The 23,057-nt window shown below is 36.9% G+C and overlaps 1 long non-coding RNA gene across 2 annotated transcripts; it reads left to right on the top strand.

Annotated features, from left to right (window-relative positions):
- The first annotated feature begins 20,475 nt into the window (after positions 1–20,475).
- Positions 20,476–22,507, top strand: LOC145073999 (uncharacterized). 2 transcript variants are annotated; one of them, XR_013691640.1, is made up of 4 exons: positions 20,476–20,849; positions 21,071–21,193; positions 21,303–21,389; positions 21,877–22,507. It is a non-coding gene; the product is annotated as an uncharacterized LOC145073999 (long non-coding RNA). The 2 variants fall into 2 exon arrangements; XR_013691639.1 differs by having other exon boundaries at positions 20,476–21,193.
- Positions 22,508–23,057: the final 550 nt, after the last annotated feature.

Genomic DNA, 23,057 nt, shown 5'->3' with positions numbered 1-23,057 from the left:
AGTGTTAACTCATCTGGACTTAGATAGTTACATTTGGACTGACCATACGACGCTTGGATAGATTGAGCAGTGAGATAAGCAGGGGAGCCTGCGAGATACATTAAAGTTACTTATCATCTAGAATTGTGGCTCAACACTTCTTCAACGTACATACTTATGTCCTTAATTCTGGTGCTGATAGGGTGACTGGGGGTTTTGATAAACTAGGTCTGTGTGAATTTTTTTTCTTTCTTATCCTCAATGTCAATCATATGTTGCCCCCTTTGCGTGATCGGAAGATCCGACCTGGGACACAACATATGCATCTCTATTTCTATGTATTATCTCTCTACTATCTTTATCAGTCATATGGTGTCCCCTTTGCGTGATTGGAAGAGATCCGACCTGGGACACAACATATGCACATCTCTATCTCTCTATCTATGTTAGTCATATGTTGTCTCCTCTGCGTGATTGGAAGAGATCTGAACTGTGACACAACATATGCTCCTATATTTCTATCTATCTTTTCTCTTAAATAATTGAACACTCACCTAAAGTAAAGAGCTATTTGGAATTCCTTGATTGCTAGGGTATGTCGTGAAGTGGGTAACACATGCTAGTGCGCTTAAAATTGAACTGGTTCTTGACTAAAGGTTGACTGTACATCTCGTTGTTGAATTTAAGTTGACAACAATATCCTTGGTCGTCGTCAGCTAAATGGTCTTTTAGGAATATACTTGCAATGTCTTGTCACTTATAATCTGTCCAACTTGCATATATCCTTTGTGTTTAAGTGGACCACAATATTAGTGATTGACCAGAGCTATTCATGCAGGTGTGTGCTGAAAAAATCATATTAAATTGTTCGACAACTTTTGATCCCAAAATGTTTTGAATTTAACTATTTAAGTGTGTTTGTTTTATTTTTATTTTTTTATTTTAATTTTATTTTTAAATTGTGTAAATTTTATTTTTATTTTTATTTTTAATTTGCACTCATTTAAAATTTTGTTTTATTTTATTTTAGTTTTAATCTAACAAATGAATCATGGAAATCAATTTAAATGGTTTTATTTTGGGGCCCACCGAATTCGGTGGCCTAAGGGCCGAGAACCCATTATTGGGTTTAAAAGGGATTTTGTGTTTCATTTGTTCCTCACCACCTTCAAAATCAGTCTTCATTTTCTCTCAAAACCCTAAGCAAAAGTCACATATTCATCGTTTCATCTTCAACTAAATATCATCAAAATTCTTTTGATTTCCTGCTATTTTCTCTAGGTATATAGATTTCGAGTATCATGCTTCACTTTTTATGCCGTTTCTTGAAGTTTTTCTAGGTGTTTAAAGGAGTTTCCAACGAGTTAATGGTGGTTTCCGACGATTCTGTTGAAGGATTTTGATGTTTGAATCGTCGGGTTTTCGGTTTGACTCGGATCCGACCGAAAACGCTTTGTTTTGACCGAAAACATCCCTTTTGACCGAAATCAACAGTTTTTGACCAAAATCATCTTTTGGACCGAAATCATCACTTTGACTGAAATCAACTCTCTTTGACTGAAATCGACAATATTGACCAAATTTTAAAATTTTTGAGAAAAATAAGATTTTAATTTTAGCTTTTAATTATAATTTTTATTGTTCTCACTTGATTTGTTTGGTGCAGTTAATGGCAGATCAGTTCAAATTTGTAGACTCTCACAATATCGCTGGATATCTCTTGGATCCACCTGCCGCGCACAAGGAATTCAAATCCATGATCGTGGGTTTAAGCAATTGCAGGATTTCCCACGCTTTGCGTTCTAATCTATTCATCTACAAGGATCTGATTACTGAGTTCTGGAAGAATGCCTCAATTAACAAGAAAGGAGAAGATGGAGCTGGTGATGTTGAATCAATGGTGAAGGGAACTCCAGTAATTATTTCCGAGCAAGTTATCCGAGAAGTGCTTGATTTTGGTGATGATCCTGCATTTCCAATTGAGTACTCTACCAATCAAGTGAAGGGAGCCCTTGAGAAGATGTTCTATGAAGGAACCTATCCTCCCACCATCAAGAAACTGATACCACCTTACTATAGGTTTTTGGCACACTACTTTGTAATTTGTTTCTGGAAGGAAGGGAGGATTGGATGAAATTAGTTCGACTGTGACCTCAGCCATTGTCGCTCTAGCAATGGACTGGAATTACAACTTTTCAAGGTTGTCTTTGAAGAAATGAAAATCAACCTTTAGGGGAAGAAGAAAAACCTATTTTTTTGCATCCCAGGTTCCTTCAAATGATCTTCAATGAAAAATATCCCCAACTTGAGAGGTCATCTGACACTTTGGATATGAAAGCCTTGGGTCCCAACACCTTTGGGCTAATGAAGCAGTCAAGAAAAACAGCCAAGGTCGCCTATCAAGGAATGAAGGAGTTGTTCAAATTTGGAAAGTTCGCTGAGACAAAAGGTGTTCAAGCTACTAGTACTCCAATTGCAATGGTGGCAGAGGAACATGTAGCACCATCAATGTAACGTCCGAATTCTGGTATGTATTCTAAATCAAATTAGTCATTTTTGCAAAGAGACTCGACGAGTTGGTGGCCCCAAACTCATCGAGTAGGAATGGATTTTTAGACACGGGACTTGAAGTCTACTCGACGAGTTGAGAGCCTCAACTCGACAAGTAGGGTTGCCAGAGTGAAACCCTAATTTCAGGGTTTTGCACCTTATTTAAGCACCTTAACCTCTAAAGATTGGCCTCATTTGTAGCCTCCATCACTCCAAACCCTAGCTATGAAACCCTAATCCACCTTTGAGTGTTTTTGAGCCATTTTTGTGTGTTCTTGGTGACTTTGAAGCTTGAGAAGGAAGGAGAATCTTGGGGATTCAAGAGGAAGCCAGTAGATCCGGAAGTTAAGCTACATTTCTGACTCATCTAAGGTATAAAGTTGATACCTTGGCTTTCCTTTGCGTAGATCTTCATTTAGGGTTGTATTTTATTAGTTTTGGTCCATATTGAAGTCATTTTTGGGTTTTGAGTGTATCATGAGGTTTTGACTTCATATCTAGGCACTCATGAGCTTATGAGGCTTAAAGTTGCCAGCTTTATCAAGCCTTCGCCCTTCCCCATGCCCTAGACCTCTTATATAGCTTAGTTTTGGTGTTTATAGCTTCATGACACCATGCATGGACGTAAAGCTAGAAACTTTACATGGTAACTTAGTCCAAGGGGACTAGATCTATGGTTTGGAAGCATTAAACCTGACTAGAAATGAATGAATGGTTTTAGACTATGGGGGACTCAACGAGTTGTTCATACAACTCGGTGAGTTGGGTCGTGGTCCCCCAACCATTTTTGTTACTGGGCAAACTCATTGAGTCTAGGAGATGACTTAGTGAGTTGGCCATGGTTTTGGGGTTTTGAAGATTGAAGAACTCGACGAGTTCAAGGAGGAACTTGGTGAGTTGAGAGGGAAATGTCCCGACTTTGTATGAAGAGGAACTCGACGAGCTCATGAAAGAACTCGACGAGTTGGATCGAGATTTTTAGGGTTTTATGGATCATGGAACTCGACGAGTTGATGGACCAACTCGGCGAGTTGAGTCAACCAGGATGTTGACTTTGACCTGGATGTTGACTTTGACTTTGATCATTGACTAGAGTTGACCCTTAAAGGGGTTATGAGTATGAAAGGGTAATTAAAGGAGATTTTTATGTGTATGAGTTTGAGAGGAGTTGATCCCAAAGTCGGGGACAGTTTAGCTACTACACGACATTTGAGGTGAGTTGCCTTTCAGTAGAAGTGGGTCGAAGGCACCAATGTCGGCCCACTAGTAAGAGTTATAGCATAGATGATTGTCTTTGTGATAATTATTTGGTATGTCACTATCTGTTATGCTTTATGTGCTAATATGCTATGATATTATGTGATAGTGGTAGGAGAGGTAGGATAGACCCCAATACCAGTTGATAGGGCCAAAGGGGTATGCCAGCACCCGAATAAGCTAGGTAGTATATGACTTATGTGGTTATGAGCTAGAATGTTATATGGTAGAAATAGGGGTGAAATAGTCCCCGGTACTGGTCGAAAGGACCGAAGGGGTAGGCCAGCACCCTAATATGCTAGGCGAGGTACCGGTCGAAAGGACCGAAGGGGTAGGCCAACACCCTGACATGATAGGCAAGTTATCGGTCACAAGAAGCCGAAGGGGTAGGCAAGTTATCGGTCACAAGAAGCCGAAGGGGCCCGATTCCGGATGCAATCCGATGTCGGGCGGGGCCTGATGTAGTGGGCTAGGCTCAAGTTATGTTTATGTTATGTGTTTATGGTATATCATTGTTGATATATTATATGTATACCGTATCTCGATCCAAAGTCGGACAAGGGCGATGCCGGGCGGGGCCCGATGTAGTGGGCAAGTCCCAAGTTATGTGATTATGTGAATGGTATGTGGTAGTTTGGTGAGACTCATTAAGCTTCGTGCTTACAATTTTCAGTTTTTGTTTCAGGTGCCGAGCTCGAGATGATTCCAGTGCATACACCATTTGTTTAGTCTGGGATGTTTTCACTCTGATATTTTGACATATGATTTTGATACAGTATTTTGTTATGATGATTTGAGATACTTGGCTTGCGATCTTTATTGTGATGTTTTATGAATTATGGTTTTCTTAAATGATTTTAAAACGAAAATTTCGGACTGTATTGAAGGGATGTTTCAAGCTTGTATCAGAGCCTTGGTTTGAGGGATTCAGGCACACTCTCGGGTGTTTCTGAACTCAAACTAAGGACTTGATATGAAAATTTTCAAAAGAAAATCATTTTTATAAAAAGAATTTGAAAAGAGGAAAGAATTTTGAAAAAAGAAAAACGGTGTGGTGCATGCAATCAGCCGAGCTCAAGTAAGTACTCTCAAATTACCCATACAAGTTTATGTTATTATATGCTTATGAGAACTACATGCTAGATTAGGAAGAAGGATCTAGGAAGGATGCCTTATGTTTCTGTTATATGTGTATCAGCTTTATGAGAACTACATGCTAGACTAGGACTAAGGATCTACGAAGGATGCCTTATGTGCCTGTTATATGTGTATCAACTTTATGAACTGCATGCTGGTACATATTAGTCAGTGATATGATGGCCTAATTAGAATATGCTTGATTATATATACTCAATGCTCGAATGTTGCTTTCTTTGTGCTTTTAAGAGTTCTAGTTATCTTTTACTAACTGTTAAAAAAATATGTTAAGTTACATATTGGAGGACTAAATAATTTTAGAAGGTTGGGTCTAGCTCTAGTTCTCAATGAACTAATCATATAGATTTGGAAGCGAGAGAAGAACCAAGTTAAAGGCTTACTCTTTTAGGAAAAAAACACCTAATCTATCCAACTTGTCAATATACGATTTCATTTTCAGAACATGTGCACACACAAAGTTTCCATCTCGATGTTTACATGCTAATAGGATTTGAGTAGTCTCATATCTTTCAACTCAAGGAAAAAAACATGATGTTGGAAGAGTCACAGAAGGAGGAGGTGGAAGAGTTGAAGAAGCATGATGTCCTGTTCCACCAATTCCCGAAGAAGGGAAAACATTTTCACCTTGATCAGAATGTGGAAGATCGTATTCAGAAGGAAGACGAAAACCATTTCCAAAAGAACGAAGAAGAACATTTCTATCTTCATAGGACATATAAAATTAGGAGAAAAGAGAATTCAAGTTAGTTGAATTTTAATCCTTAATTATTAACCCAAAATTTAAATTAAGGCTAGGATCCATATTTTCGATTCGAACTTTGAAGAGGAAAGTCATAATCAAATTTAAATCTATTTTAGGTAGGTAAAGCTTTTACCAATTCTAATCTTATGAAACTTCTAGATCCTTTGAGATTCACTGACTCTTATCAATGACATGTTCAATATTGGATTATGCTCTCACTTTTATGGCTGGGATGTCGTCATGCCGAGGATCACAAACAATATGTGAATAACCATGCTAACCCGCTTGACAACCTCGATGTCATTTATCATCTCCCATTGATGTACCAGTTAACCACACATGCTCCATCAACAATAATAATGTTCAAGATGCCCATCATTTCTCTTTAAAGACTCTATTAGTGTGTCGGTTAACCGCACACGCTCAACTAACGACATATTAAAGTATGATGTGCGTTTTCCTGCATTAGCATACTATTTAAAATTTTTCCTAAAGTAAATAGAGTGAGATTTTTAAAGAAGGTTCTAGTACTTTTATATCATTATACTTATTAATGAGATTCCTATCAAATCCGTTCGGCTAACGACCCTCCACCATACAATGCAACGGTGGGTAAGAGTGGATACCCAATGACATTTATTTTATGGGCCGCTTTCTTAAACACCCTTTATAGTATGGCTTCGTGAATGAGGCGTACTAGAGATTTGACTGACTGGTCTTATACATAAAATATATTAATCTTTTAATTATATATAGTATAAGGTGTATTTTAAACTTTTCTAAAATACTAGGTTAAATTTAAATTTTTCGAAATTAACAAATAAATAATTTAATTTAAAAATAAATCAATTTTGATTTAATCGTTAACTTTTAATTAAACCATTAATTAAACTAGTTAAATTATTATGGATTAAAGAATTATTTACAATTAACCAATTAATAAAACAATTCAAATTTAATCCTAAGCCTTCTAATTTTCGAAAATAGGCTAGGGTTTATCAGGTTTTAATTTTTCAAAATTTAAGGCTTTTAAAATATCAAATAAGGAAACAAGGTAAACCCTAAAAGGAGCACCTCAATTTTCAAGTATAGGCAAAGGAGGCTAGGGTTTCTAAAACCCTTTCAAAAATCAAAAATATGAGAGTGGAGGTCAGGATTCCAAGAACCCTAATAAATTTCGAAAATTACCCCCTTAGCGTTTAGTATTTATAAACCCAAATTTTGATATATTCAACTTTATGCAAAAATCAATGAGAACAATGCTTTGATACCACTGATGGGTTTTATAGATTCTAAGAATCTTGTTTTAGCGGAAAAACATAAACCCTAAGTTCACATGCAACCTAAAGGATATATGTTTTCAATATGATTTGCAACAAACAATTGAATATCAAGAACCCTAAAAGTACATTTCTATTTTAGAAATTATGAAAGGGTTACTAGAAAAACATACCTTTTGTTTATTATAGAAAAATAAACAAAAATTCCTTCTTGATTGGTCTTTAGAAAGCAAGCACTAGAAGTCTCGTGTCTCTAATGGCTCACACCCAAACCCTAACAAGTTGGAAGCTAAAGGGGAGAAAGGAGAAGAAGAAAGAATTCCGATCTAATATTCTTATAATAAGATTAATTTCTTGAAACTCTAAACCCTTATGGGTTTATATAGGTGTTAGGGGGGTTGTATGTTAGTTAGGTTCCTTTTAAATAACGCTTACCTCATTGTTTCCTCCCTAAGGCATTCCAAGTTTCATTAGAGTCCAAGAATACCTCTAGAAATCGTCCCTCTATGGGAGGTTCTACAATTGGTTAATGCTCAACTTTTAAACAAACTCACATTTAGTCCTTCTACTTTTAATTAATCCAATTAGTTCCAATTAATTTATGATTAATTTTTAATTAAACAGTACGATTTCTAATTAATATATCATTCTCATTATATATTAATAAATCATTTATTTTGATTTCTAAATAATCTATTAATCATATAATAAATTAATAAATCAGTCTCTCTTTCCAAAAAAAAAACATTTCAGTCAATTACTAGGTTTGAGGGCAACACAAAAGGACTCTACTAATAATCTGTGACATCCCCAATTTCACGGCCATAAAAGACAGATTTGTTTATGCGTTGTTTTTAAAATCAGAGTAATCTTTTACAGAAAACAATTGCGGAATTTGTTCCCAAAACAAAATATGATAAGAATTTATCAAATAATTTCTTTAAAAAATGTATTTTTATTATATAACAAAATCTCGAGATGTCATGTTCAATACAGACCAAAAGCATAAACAGAACAAAATAGACCTTATAACAGTTATTCATAACTACTGGCCTATAGTCCAAAATCTCTCGTTATGTCAGCCAACTTATGCTCTCGTGCCATAACCTATAATACAAAGAAAACTGAGTGGGTCAGGCTTGGGAGCCTGGTGAGCATATAGGGTTTTCATCCTACAGTGTTATATCATATATATATATATATATATATATATATATATATATATATATATATATATATATATATATATATTAGAACTCACAAACTTATATAATTTCACCATATAAAAGCAACTTTTATCACACCCCATCGGTCCTCACAACGACACGATCTAAACTCTCGTATCTAAAACCTTCCTCTTTACCTGATCCCTACTCATGGATCTAAAACTAATCTCTTCACCTGATCCATACTCATGGATCTAAAACTAATCTCTTCACCTGATCCATACTCCCGGATCTAAAACTAATCTCTTCACCTGATCCATACTCCCGAATCTATAACTAATCTCCTGATCTGATCCATACTCCCGGATCAATAACTGTGCCCAATCCATACTCACGGACTAGGGACAATTAACTTAGTCTTAATCCATACCCCCAAACTAATAACAAATTTATCTCTTTACCTGATCCATACTCTCGGATCTAATACTAACCTCTTGATCTCTTTATCCAACTCATCTTTTACCACACACCAACTGTCTCATCTACCCATGTTCTACCCAACATATTTGTAGATATAAAATACATATACAGTTTAACTCATTTAAAACTATATAAAACGTCTATTCCGCACTCATCTAAAATAAACAACAATATATAAACACATAGCACGTATTTCATAGAAAATACTTCATATTTATGTGTTAGAAGAGAGTGACTACATGCTCACCCAAAACATATACTTAATACCTTCAAACAATACTCGTATTAAAATTGTGTTTATGAAAGACTATACACTCACTTGATAAGATGATGATCTGACAGCACCTTGTCTATTAAAATAATCTTTTCTGATAAAACCTGGACGTTTTCTCCAAAACCAGGCTTTACGCGGGCAGAGTTTCGGCTCGGAAACTTTACTTCTCGGGATCTTCGGGGGTACAACTTACCAAGAAAAAGGAAGAATAAGGGAGTGAAAGGAAAGAATTTAGCAAAAAAAATGGCAGTCCTCACTTTTTATTTATAGGAGGGATCTGGCCTCCGAACGTAGTGCGTTCCCTGAACGAACGCAGCGCGTTCCCGAATGCAGCGCGTTCTTCCGTGCGTCATTGCTTACGAACTTCAGACTTGACATGCGACGGGACAAGCTCTGGGCTCCGAACGCGGGGCGTTCCCCCTTTGGCATGCGCACCTCGAACTTCTAAAAATCATAACTCTCGCATACGATCTCCGATTTCGACGTTCTTTATATCCACGCGTAGGTGATATTATGCTCTACAACTCTCGTTTAGACTCCGTTGGCTAATTTTAAATTTATTTGTATTATATTATTTTTAGTAGGCCGGGACAGGAAAACTCCGTTAGAAATTCATAACTTCTTCATCTGACGTCCGTTTTCGTCTGTCTTTTAACCGTTGGACTACTATCGACGAGATCTTTGATTCTCGCTTAGATTGTTCCGGCTAGAAACTATTCGATCTCATATTCGAACTTTGGGTTGTATACCGCTAAGTCAAAACTTAGAAAAATCATAACTCCCTCATACGAAGTTATATTTAGACGTTCTTTCTATGGACGCTCTCGGTTTAACGTATTCTACGACTTTCATTTAGATAGCTAAGGCTAAAACGCATTTTATCGTAAATTCACTTTTTACGTCACACAGCGTCATGCCGGTTCTGTCGCGAAACTTTGATATGTCATAACTTCTTCGTTATAACTCGGATTTCGGCATTCTTTATATATCCAGAATCCTTGTCATGACAACTACAACTTAGTTAAGATTATTCATTCTAAATAATCTTTTACAAAAAGTTATTTTTGACGCTTATCGTCTCTAAATTGACTAGCCCTTATCTACGGGCGTTACATAATTTAAGATTATACTAATTTAGTTATATACTTAGACACCTAATCCAACAACATGATGTCCAATTCCACTATTACTTGAAGAAGATAAGACATTTTCACCTTAATTTGAATGTGGAAGACCATATTCAAAGGTTGAGGAATTTTTTTTCCAAATAATGAGGAAGACCATCTTAAATTGGGGAGAATAGAGACTTCATGTTAATTGATTTTAACCCTTAATTATTAACCCTAAATTTAAATTAAGTCTAGGATCCATATTTTCAATTTGAACTTTTAAGAATGATGCTGTAATCAAATTCGAATCTATTTTAGGTAAGTAAGGATTTTACCAATTTCAATCTTATGAAACTCCTAGATCTTTTGAGATTCATTGAATCTTATCAATGGCAAATTTAATCTTAGATTATACTCTCACGTTTTGTGACTGGGATGTTGATGATCACAAACGAGATGTGAATAACCATGCAAACCCGCTTGAAAATCTCAAGGTCATTTATCATCTCAAATTGATGTACCGGTAAACTACACATGCTCCATCAACAATGATAATTTTCGATTTTTCCATCACTCAACTTTATAGTCCCAAACTATGGTCCAAGTTAACCATGCACTCTCTACCAACGACATATAAAAAGTGATGTATGTTTTCATGGATTAGCATACACTTTATATTTTTTCTAAAGTATCTAGAGTGGGATTTTAAAATGGGTTCTAGTACTTTATAATATCATATTTTCAATGAGGTTATGTCATATCAAATCCCTTTGGCTAACGACCTTCCACCATACAAAGGAGCGGTGGTTGAGGGTGGACACCCAATGACAGTCATTTTATAGGTCGTTTTTGCATTATACTCCCTTAGAGTATGGCTTTGTAAATGAGGCCTACTATTAATTTTACTGACTTCTCTTATACATATAATGTATTAAACTGTTAATCATATAGAATATAAGGTGTATTTTAAATCTTTTCTAATTACTAGGGTTTAAAATTAATTTTCGAAATAAAATTTTAATAATTAATTTTAAAAAGTTAATGATTACCAGTTATCCTTTAATTTAAATCATTAAGGATTTAAATAATTATCTTCAATTAAACAATTAAAAAAAATAATTCAAATTTAAATCATTAGGGATTAAATAATTATCTTCAATTAAATAATTAAAAAAATAATTCAAATTTAATCCTAATCTAATAACCTTTCTAATTTTCAAAAATCAAAGGATTCAGGTTACTAGGTTTTAGTTATCCAAATTTGAAGGCATTTAAAATTATAATTAAGGAAACTAAAAACTCTAGCATTTTCGAAAATAGGGGTGGAGGCTAGGGATTCAAGAACCCTAGTCTTTTAAAAAAATTTAAGGCCATTAGGGTTTAATTTCCATAAACCCTAATTTTAATCAATTCACTATTATGCACAATCAATTAGAAAACTAAAGCTTTGATACCACCAATGGGTTTTCTAGGTTATAATAGAATTCATGTGGCGGAAAACACTTAAACCCTTAAGTTCACATTCAACCTACAAAGGATCTATGTTTTCTCTATTGATAGCAATAACCTATGAACATCAAGAAACCCTAGAGAAAGGCTATGAAAATCGAAATTAACATAAATAATAGAGTTACGTACCTTTTGATTATTATAGCAAATAATCAAATCAAATCCTCTTGAAGTTCCTTGGAAAGCAAGAACCAAAAAGGATGATGCCTCTAATAGCTCACACCCATAACCAAAAACCCTAGAATGGGGAGGAGAAAGGGGATAAGGAGGGAATTTCATATCTATGCCTATAGGTAATGTGAACGAAAATTGCAAGCGAATTGGTCTTATTTATAGTTTAGTTAACTTGAAGGCAAATCAAGATTTAAGTTAATTAAATAATAGATTTAATTATTGTTCAAATCCTTTCCTTTTATGCAACATGGACGCTTCATGAAACCCTAGGATACCCTCCAAAAATGTCCATACCATGGAGGGTTCTAGAATTACTTCTTTTGTTCAACTATTAAACAATTACAATTCACCCATGATACCTTTAATTAATTCCAATTAATCTCAGATTAATTCTAATTAATAATTAATCAATTCTAATTGATTTCATATTAATTTATTAATCATATAAATTAACAAATCAATTATTTAACAATTGATCTCATATTAGTTTATTAATCGCATAATAAATCAACAAATCAACTGTATACTTCTAATTAATATATTAATCACATAATATATTAACAAATCATTTTCCCATAATTTTCAATTAGTTTATTAATAATATAACAATCTAATAAATTTCTAATGTTATTTCTAGTTATTTCTAGTCATGAGGGCAACCCTAAAACGACTTTGCTTCTAATTACAACAATATACAAACTTAATTACTAACTTAGACACTTTAATCCAACAACACTAACCGCCACCATAGAACCAAGCCACTGGAAATATATTTTGTAAATAGATACGATGAGAAACAGATAATGTTTAATTTTAACCCGTTTTCTAATATTTTATTAAACCATTAGTGTTTCAAATTTATCGTTGGTTTTTATGGATGTAATAAAAATGTATTTTAATTTGCAGTTTATATAATAAAAATTCCTAAAGCTCTATATGGATTAGTTAAATTTGCAATTTCATCAAAATACAACTTGTAGATATGTCTTTTAATATATAATTTAAATTATAATTATCCATAGACAAAGCATTTAAATATTATGTATTAGTTGAGCTGGTATTTGAAAGTTGAAAATGATAAAGAATTGAAGATGATATATCTTTTAGTGTTTTAGAAATTTTATCTATGAAAACATTCATACAAAGATAATGTTATTTATCTACTTTAAATAATGTATGTTACAGATGTTACAAAAGAATTACAACATCAATAACGTTTAATAAATCGTACAATTAGTCATCATGTTTTGCCAAATTGTGCAAAATTTAAGGCATGTTTGACAAAACTAGGGGGTTGTAACATCCCAACTTTCAAGTAACTTCAAATTCATCCCTTGGGTTTTAATTATGTCATTTTTGGTCCTTGGATTGGAAAGAAGTGGCCATGTGAGTACGCTAAGTGTACTAGGGCGTGCCCAAGTATGCTAGGTGTACACATATGTACATTGGGCATTCGCGTGTCTGGTTGAAAACCCTAAATTTTAGGGTTTATGGAGTATTTAAGCATCTTTATGGACCCTTTACCCCGATGTTCTCAGCCTCCAAGTTCTAGAACCTTTTTTTAGCAAACCCTAACTTCTCTAGTGTGTGTGTTTGAGCTAAGAGTGTGTTTCTTGTATGGTTGATCAAGAAGAAGTTGCATCAAGGTGATTGGAGAGTGAAGCAAGCAAGTGGATCTTGGATCATCACTTCAAAAAGAATCTCTAGAAGGTAAAAAGCTTCTACATTTAAGTTTGGATTGTTTAGATCTCGTTTTGGTTGCTTTATGGTGTTCTTCTTGTCCCTAAAGTCCCAATATTGTGCATGATTTGTTTTGGACATGTTTGGCTGCCCTTTCAGACCCAAGGATGGGTTTTAAGACATAAAAATGAGGCCACTTCATCTAGTTTGGCTCCATGTTCCTTGTGGGAGGTCTTAATGGGTTGAGACCATGTATTAAGGACTTTTTGGACGTCTAAAGTATTAAAGTTTATGACTTTAAGATTTGGGAGTACTTTTGAACCATGGATCTAAGGTTTGGGCTTAAGTGCTTAAGTCATTAAGCACCTAACAAGGTTTTAGGCTCTGTGAGGGTACGCCCCGCGTAGGAAGAAGTACGCCACGCGTAATTGGTCAACGTCCCCGTATGCGGTCAATGCGAGGCTCGTGTATGCCCTGTGTACCTTCGGGGTACACCCAGCTGTAACACCCTAATTTTTCAAATAATTTTTCACATTTTAAAAACACACTTCCATTCATAAATATTATAAAAATGTCATTGTGTCACATATCAATCCATAGAAACACAACCCAAGATCATAATGTGTAAAAACTCCTCATGTGTGTACTGATCATGCCGGCGCCTTCCCGCGATCCTCACTGGTACCCGAAACACATAACACAACACTGTAAGTATAAATGCTTAGTGAGTTTCCCAAAATACCACATACAACACATATTAGCCACTCGAGGCTATAACTCTATATGACCCTCTGGTCAATGTGTCTCAGTGGGGCCCTCCAGTCCCATATCTCTGTGGACCCTCTAGTCCTAACTATGTAAACTCTGAATCATACATAACACAAATCACATAGAAATCACATCACACAAGACATACAAGGTACTCTGTCACATAACTCTAATTACCACTCTTTGGTAAAGTATACTGAGAAGACTCACCTCGGGTAAATCGGTAATCTCGATCCTGGTAAAAATCTAGTCTAGCCTCTGCCTAATCACATGGAATAAGCACTCAAATTAATACCACTCTCAAGGCTGGACTATTCCCTCTCTTAGCACTCTCAGAAGGGTAAAAGACCATTTTAACCCTCTCATGGCTCAAAGACCCTAAAGTTGACCAAACCCTAAAAGTCAACAAAAGTTAACTCTCCGGGTTACGTTGCGCGTACCAAACCTGTACGCTGGGCATACCCGGCGACCTCACAGAAAACGGGGAACGCGACCCCCTACACCGCGCGTACTGGGATTACGCCCCGCATAACTACCAATTTCAGACTCTTTAGCTCTTGGGGTCTTAAAAAATTAAGACACACATCCAACTTCTAGATCTGACCATTTCTAAGCCTCTTAATCCATAAAGTTGGTGACTTGAAGCCTTTGCATGGCTGGACAAGTCACTAACACCCATAACATTCCATTTCCAACCCTAGATAAGCTCATAACTCAAGCATAACCCCATAACAACGACCAAGTTGGGATTTTTATGGATCTATAACACAAATAACACTGAAATGGGACAGATCTAGGCCCATGGAGTCCCTTACTCTCATAAAGTCTCCACCGTTGGGACTTTTAACCCTAGAAATGGTCCATGCAACACCAAACCAAAATAAAGAGGAAAGTTTTGAACTTTATACCTCTAGATGAAGCTCCTTCCTCTAAAGATCTCAGATCCAAACTTGCACTCCAAGCCCTAGCCTCCACAAGCTCCTCTCCTTCTTCTTCACTAACACACCAAGGCACTTTTAGCTCAAAACACTCACACACAAGCTTAAGGACGAAGGAAGGCTCTCTTAGGGTTTCACTCTCTGATATGGTGGCTGAGGAATAAGCCTTAGCATACCTTATATAGTGCACAAGCCAAATATTAGGGTTTGCATCTAGGCCCGCTACGCCCAGCATACCTAGGCGAGTCCGTGTCCAAATTAAGCGCATGAGTACGTGCAATGTACTCCCCAGTACGCCCAGCGTACTCATTTGCTACAATTTCCACTCAAGGGCTAAACTTGACAACTTGACAAAAGAGAAGGGTTAAATAACTTTACCTGAATTTCAGGATGTTACAATTCTCCCCCACTAGAAACAGACTTCGCCCTCGAAGTCTCATGTCGAAAAGAACTCCAGATGCTGCTCCCGCATCTTGGACTCCGGCTCCCAATTCAGCTCGGACCCCCTCCGATGCTGCCATTGGACCTGAACTAGAGGCACCTCCTTGTTTCTCAGAACCTTGACCTTCCGGTCCAAGATCGCGATCGGTCTCTCAAAATAATTCAGACTCGCGTCCACCTGGATATCCTCCAACGGAACCACTGCTGACCCGTCGGCTATACACTTCCTCAGCTGAGACACGTGGAAGGTATCATGAATCTGGCTCAACTCCGCAGGTAGCTCCAAACGATATGCTACCCTGCCCACCCTCGCGATCACCCTAAACGGTCCAATGTACCGGGGCCCCAACTTCCCCCTTTTCCTGAATCGGATTACTCCTTTCCAAGGAGGCACCTTTAGGAGTACAAAATCTCCAACCTAAAACTCGAGCTCGGATCGTTGCCTATCCGCGTAACTCTTCTGGCGACTTTGGGCCGTCAGCAACCTCTGTCTAACTTGTTGTATTTGCTTTGTCGTCTGAAGCACTATCTCAGTGTTGCCCATCACTCGCTGCCCTACCTCTCCCCAACAGATGGGGGTCCGACACCTCCTCCCATACAACAACTTGAAGGGAGGCATGCCAATGCTCGAATGGTGGTTGTTGTTATAAGAAAACTCAACCAATGGGAGATACGTGTCCCAACTCCCTCAGAAGTCCAACACACATGCCCGAAGCATGTCTTCGAGCGTCTGAATCATCCGCTCACTCTGTCCGTACGTCTGTGGGTGGTAAGTGGTACTGAAATGCAGCTTAGTACCCAACTCCTCATGGAACTTCTTTCAGAACCTGGAAGTGAAACACACATCTCGATCTAACACAATCGAGATCGGTACACCATGCTGCGATACCACCTCCCTGACATACACCTCCATCAGTCTCTCTGTGGAAGAGCTTTCACTGATAGCAAGAATATGTGCGCTCTTTGTCAGCCGATCGACGATCACCCAAATTGCATCGACACCTCTTGCAGTCCTCGGCAATTTGGTGATAGAATCCATGGAAATCTGTTCCCACTTCCACTGGGGAACCTCAAGTGGCTGCAACTTTCCATGTGGACACTGGTTCTCGGCCTTAACCCTACGACAGGTCAAGCACCTCTCTACAAACCATGCCACATCACTCTTCATACAGGGCCACCAATAGTCTCTTTTCAGGTCCAAATACATCTTAGTGACCCCAGGATGGATCGAAAACCTCGACCTGTGCGCCCCCTCCATCAAAATGGTATGTCCCCCGCCCTCAAAATGACACCCAAATTCGGCCCTGGAAGGTCATAATCCCCCGGCTATCGGCAATGAACTCAGATATATGTCCGATCACCCGCTCTCGCTTGCAGTTCTCCGGTCTCATGGCCTCTACTTGGGCCTCCCGAATGGTGTCCAACACCGAAGTCATCACTGTCAACCTCAAGCAAACATCCCGTATCGGGGCACTCTCTGCCCTACGACTCAAGGCATCGGCTACCACGTTAGCCTTGCCCGAGTGGTACAGGATCTCACACTCATAATCCTTTACCACGTCCAACCATCTCCTCTGGCGCATGTTCAGGTTGGGCTGATCCATCAGATACTTCAAGCTCTTGTGGTCTGTGTATATGGTACACCGAACCCCATACAAACAGTGACGCCAGATCTTGAGGGCGAACACCACAGCCCCCAACTCCAGATTGTGAGTAGGATACCTCGTCTCATGAGGTTTCAGCTGCCTCGATGCGTATGCTATCACATGCCCTCTCTGCATCAGCACCACACCCAATCCCGATATCGACGCGTCACAATATACTACAAAGTCCTATATTCCCTCCGGAAGGGCTAACATTGGGGCTTCGCACAATCTCTGGTGAAGTGTCTCGAATGAGGCCTGCTGCTCCGGACCCCAACTGAAAGCCATGCTCTTTCGGGTCAGTCTGGTGAAAGAAACAACAATCCTGGAGAAATCCTGGATGAATCTCCGATAGTAACCGGCCAACCCCAGGAAACTCCTGATCTCTGAAAGGGATTGCAGCACCTCCCAACTCATCACCGCCTCAATCTTGGCCGGATCGACCAATATCCCATTCTAGTTGACGAGTTGTCCTAGAAACTGGACCTCTCGTAACCAGAAATCGCACTTGGAGAATTTGGTGTAAAGCCTCTCCGATCTAAGAACTCCGAGGATCTCCCTCAAATGCTCCTCATGCTGCTCTTTGGATCTCGAATACACCAATATATCATCAATGAACACGATCACCGAACGATCCAACATCGGTCTGTACACCCTGTTGGGTTTTTGCATTTGGGCTTTGTTTTTTGGTCCATCTTTTGGGCTTTATTTCTTTGTCCCTAATGGACTATCTGAGTAGTTATATTTTGGGCTAATTGGAGAATTGAACCTTAAGATAAGGTCCAATAAGGAGCTTGATCCGAATTTGGAAAATTAGTCCAATTATAGGCCTTAAGGTAATTTCGGCCTTTTGGATCAAAAATTGGGCTTGGGTCTTGGCCCAATTAGGGAAAGGGTAATCCAAATGTTAATTGGATGTTTGTTTTTTTGTGATAGTTCGGGATTTAGTGAGCCGGCAGTCGGAGGTTTTCAGTGTGGTTCGACATTTTGAGGTGAGTTTTCCTCACTGTACTTTCGGGTTGAAGGCATCAAGGTCAGCCCATTGGTTTGATATAATGCTATTTGCTGATATGCTGAGTATATGGAGTAGATATGCATGATATGTTAGTTGCCGATATAATAGTCTGGTAGATCTGTAGGATTACCTATGTTTCTGACTGCATGATTATCTATATATGTGTTGTTGATTATATGTTGACATGTTGGGTTGGGTTGAGGTTGTACTGCTTTGTGTTGTACCCAACAAACCCTGGGGCATTCTAGATACGAGCTGAGGGTTGGGTGGGGCATGCCAAACTCATACTGAGGGCTCAGTAGCATTCCATGTATGAGTTAAGGGTCGGGTGGGGCATGCCAGACTCATAGTGAGGGCTCAATAGCATTCCAGATATGAGTTGAGGTCCGGACGGTATGCCAGACTTGTACTGAGGGATGAACATTGATATTTTACTTCGATGACTGATCAGTACAGGGAGCAAGCCAGACATAAGCTATAGGCCCCGAGGGAAAGCCATATTTATGTTTTGGGCTCAGGAGCAAGCCTGATGTGAGTTGTGGGCCCGATAGGCAAACCAGACTCATACTATGGGCTCAGGGGCAATCCAGTCTTTTAGTTGTGGACCCATTTGCATGCTGTTATTTTATATATGTGAACGGTTGTGTGATTGGTATTTTGGGGGAACTCACTAAGCTTCATGCTTACAGTTTTGGTTTATGGTTTCAGGTACTTCAGTGGATCGTGTCAAGGTGAAGGCCTGACTGTACACATCCTCTCATTTTTTGACTTATGATTTCTAGGAAACTCTAATAATGTGAATGTTTTGAAAACTATGTTGAAAACAATTCTAATTTTAAATAATGTTTTGGGAACAATGATTTTTGTAAACACTTCTTTAGAAAAAGGGTTGTTTTGAAAAGTTTAAAATTTTATGAATTTTTTATGGATGTTACAGGGGTAGTTGGTAGTTTTTTTTGTTAAATGTTGGCTGAGATAACTTTTAGATTTGAAGCGTTTTGTTTATATGATAAAAGCTCATAGTTTCAAACAAAGTTTTTTGTTCAATTCACTCAAACACTAGAAGCTAGAAACTCTTAAACGTTTCATGTCAGGCATGCACTTAGTTTAAATGTAATAGTGAAATTGATTTTCGAATTATTGCTTTATTTGGAATATGCCATGTTTTTAAAGAAACTATTTGTTTAAAAATACAACCATTCACTAATCATTATAAACTTACAGAAAAAAGTTATACATTTGAAAATTAATAATTTTTTACAAATACTTTATTTGTCATTACGATATTTGGGTAGAGACAACTCCAGTCAGAAAGGGGGAAAGGGTGGTGGTAGCATTTGAGAGGCGTCTGAACACCCTTACTTTTACGATAATATTAACATCTCTAACGATAAGGGCAACAACTCCGACAAGAAGAGTGACGGTCCGCTGTCTAGTAATATTTTTCAGTAGAAAGCTAGTGGACGGTGGTGTGGTCGTTGGTGGGGAAATTTCATTGGGTATGAGGAAAGAGAGGTGAGGGTGAGGGTGGGACTAAATGTTTGTGGTGAACAATAGTGGCAGTCAGTGGCGCAATTGGTGGGAGGTGATAGCACCCATTAGGGGTGACATGTTCTTGAGTGTGTATGTGTATGTGTGTGAGAGAGAGGGAGAGAGAAAAAAAAGGTAGGTGAGCCCATTTTTATTTTTATTAATTAAAAACATTCATATATATATATATATATATATATATATATATATAGAGAGAGAGAGAGAGAGAGAGAGAGAAAGAGAGCTAGGTTCAAATGTTTCTAGCAACTATTGTATGTGTGTCTATATATATATATATATATATATATATATATATATATATATATATATATATAGGGAAGAGTTATATGGAAAATAAATGATTAGGGCAACACATATTTGAACCAATGAAAACATGACAACACATCACTTCCACAATACATTACTTGTGAAGAAAGAAATGGACACGTGTCATTTGATTATTGGTTCCGGTAGATGTTGCCCTAATTATTTGTTTTCCATAGAACTCATTCCTATATATATATCTATATATATATATATATATATATATATATATATATATATATATATATATATATATATATATATATATATATATATATATATATATATATATATATATATATGTTAATAAGCATTTAACATGTTTTGTTGAGTATTAAGAGTTACAAGGCATAATGCAATTTGTACAATGAATTTATGCATCAAAATCATTTGTGGCCAATAAAAGAAAAAGTCAGACGGGCCTTTGAATCGGTGTTCCACACTTTCAGCATAATGAATCGGTCAACACCAACTAACCTTTATATAACGTACATCTCCTTTTTCGCTTTCTCCATTACTGTTAGGTCACAACTCACAAGCACACACCAGAAACCAATAACCACTGGATCATTCATTCTCCACCATCCTCTTTCTCTCCCTAAAGAGTAGAAGCCCCAACCAAAAACCCATTTGCCACTCACACCCCCATTTACGGATAGAGCGGGGGCTTAAGTTCCTAAGGGTTGTCGTTCACGATTTTCTTATCTGAAAGTAATGGCCTCCGACATCCTATTTGCGTCTTCTTCATCGATGCAAACGACGTCCTCCTTTCGCCTTCTCCATTGATGCGATGACCGCCATGTGACCAATGGGAAAAACAGGTGATGAAAAGGTAAACCTCAGCAAGCCAAAATGGATATGAATGGTTTGCCTTACTGATGTAAGGCAAAAAAAAAAATCTGAGTGTTGTATTTTCTAAACTTTATAGAAAACCTTTGTTTCTTTTTAATTATTTTATGGGATTAAAAGCCTTTGATTTGTTATTTTTCTTAGGTTATATACAATAGATGGGTATATGACTTTGTAACAGGCTGATACAACCGTGCACAACAGGTGTTGGATAAAATGCATGAAAGATTGTTCATATATCAATGAGGAAGGATTGAAGGAAAAGGGTGAAGGCTTTAAGGAAAACATGTTTATTTTTATTCAAAATTTGACCGAGAAATCGTTGATGTGAGTGTTTCTTAGTTTTTTTAGTATGTAGGTTCTTATTTGCACTTTCTCATGCGAAGTGTCTTGCAAAACCCAAGAACCAGATGTGAACTTATTGAAATTAATGTAGGTTTTTCATCTCAGTTTACAAGGGTAACAAAGGCGTTTGGAATGATGAAAGGTCTATGTTATGTTGAAAGTTCTGTTAATTGAGAAGGTACAAGTACCAAGTTATACTCGATATAATTACATAATGAATTAGTTTTTGTCTTCAATGCAATAGGTAGATAAATATCAATTTGTCTTCTTTATTGCAACATGTAGATAAATTTTTTTACTAGAACTTTCACCAACCACCTGGTCCGACTTCTGCAAGGAATCTTTTTATTTTTTGAAAATTTATTTAAAAAATAATGTCTTTTTGATATGTTATTTGCTCGAACACTTTTTTTTATCCATTTCAGTTCCTTTTTCCCTCAAAACACAGTTTCCAATCTTATTACCATTTTGTTCCTCCTCAATGCAACCTCTGAATCTTGGTTGGTGAATGTATTGTTTTGATGATGTTTATAGTTAGGTTTAATTAAATATTTATTTTATTATTTATGTTGAATGTTAACTGTTTAGAAGGAAAATCGATGTTTTCATAATAATAGATCGAAGCTCTGGTTTTTTTGAGTGAATTAATTTTTGTTTTGTTATAGGGGCAAGGTCTGTGACAGGCTCTAACTAACTAGCTTAAAAGACCGAGGGACTTTGGCAACATAACACTATTTGCATCTTTTTTTGCTCCAGTGATTAATGAAACTGGTTTGCCAAAGAAAGATATATTAGGTGGTTGGGTAGACTCGAAGAAGGAATCAAGGAAAGATATAATAGGTCTTTAGTTTTCTTTATTTTTACTCATTTTTTTTTTCTTGATTTTCTCTCTTTTAAGCCATAGCAGTTTGACTTTTACTACTAATGTCACTTTGTTTTCTTTTATCGGTTTGTTCTTTTCAATTTTGGAATCAATCTCCAACAACTTTTGTTGGATCTCCCTTGAATACAATATTAATGTCACCTTCAAATCTACGAAGAAGTTACACTGAAGAAGCAATACTTGTGAAACCACCGGCAATAGGTGAGGACATTTTCTTTGAACTTAGAAACTGATAATTTTTCTATTTGGAAATATATATGTTAAATTGCCACCTTTTATTTTTGTACTCTTATTAAGGTCAAGGGTTGTTTGGTACTTTTCTTAAACTAAATGGATTGTTATTCCTTTGTAATTATAAGTTACGCTCTTGCAAAATGTTCATACAATCAATGAAATTCTTATAATTCAAATATAAGCCATATAAGTTTAAGAAAAAAAACTTTATTGAACGCACGTATTTTGTAACATATTAGTCTTACACAAGAAATATCAAACAAATTGGTGACCGAGTCGACTGTTGAGACTTTGAGTTCGTGTCGTATGTAATCAGAAGTTTATTATTTATTTATTTATTTTAATGTATGTGTTGTGTGATACGTCAATACTCACTAGACAAGGGAAAACAAATCTTTTCACATTCTCAGTTCCGATTTTGTAGAACTGATTGAGGCCATAAACGGTAGAACTAACCGGATAGAACCGGTGACCGATTAAACCTAAATTACATATCTGGGAACCAAACTGGATATACTTATTCGATCCTAACCGCTTCCGGTCCAGGTCTAAACTCCCATCCCTAAACCCATATGTATTTTAATAGCAAAAATGTATTATTCAATGCATCACTTGTTACTTGAAAGCACAATGTTTTCTAATGAAACTTAATAGCCGAAAAAAGAACTCTATGTACACCTGTCGCTTAACACGAGTAAACGGCTAGTATGTGTGTGTGTGTGTATATAT

The sequence above is a fragment of the Lactuca serriola genome, chromosome 9, assembly GCF_051521515.1.
Source record: "Lactuca serriola cultivar US96UC23 chromosome 9, Lser_US96UC23_V15, whole genome shotgun sequence".
Lineage (NCBI taxonomy): Eukaryota > Viridiplantae > Streptophyta > Magnoliopsida > Asterales > Asteraceae > Lactuca > Lactuca serriola.
This window is presented reverse-complemented; position numbering and strand designations above follow the sequence as displayed.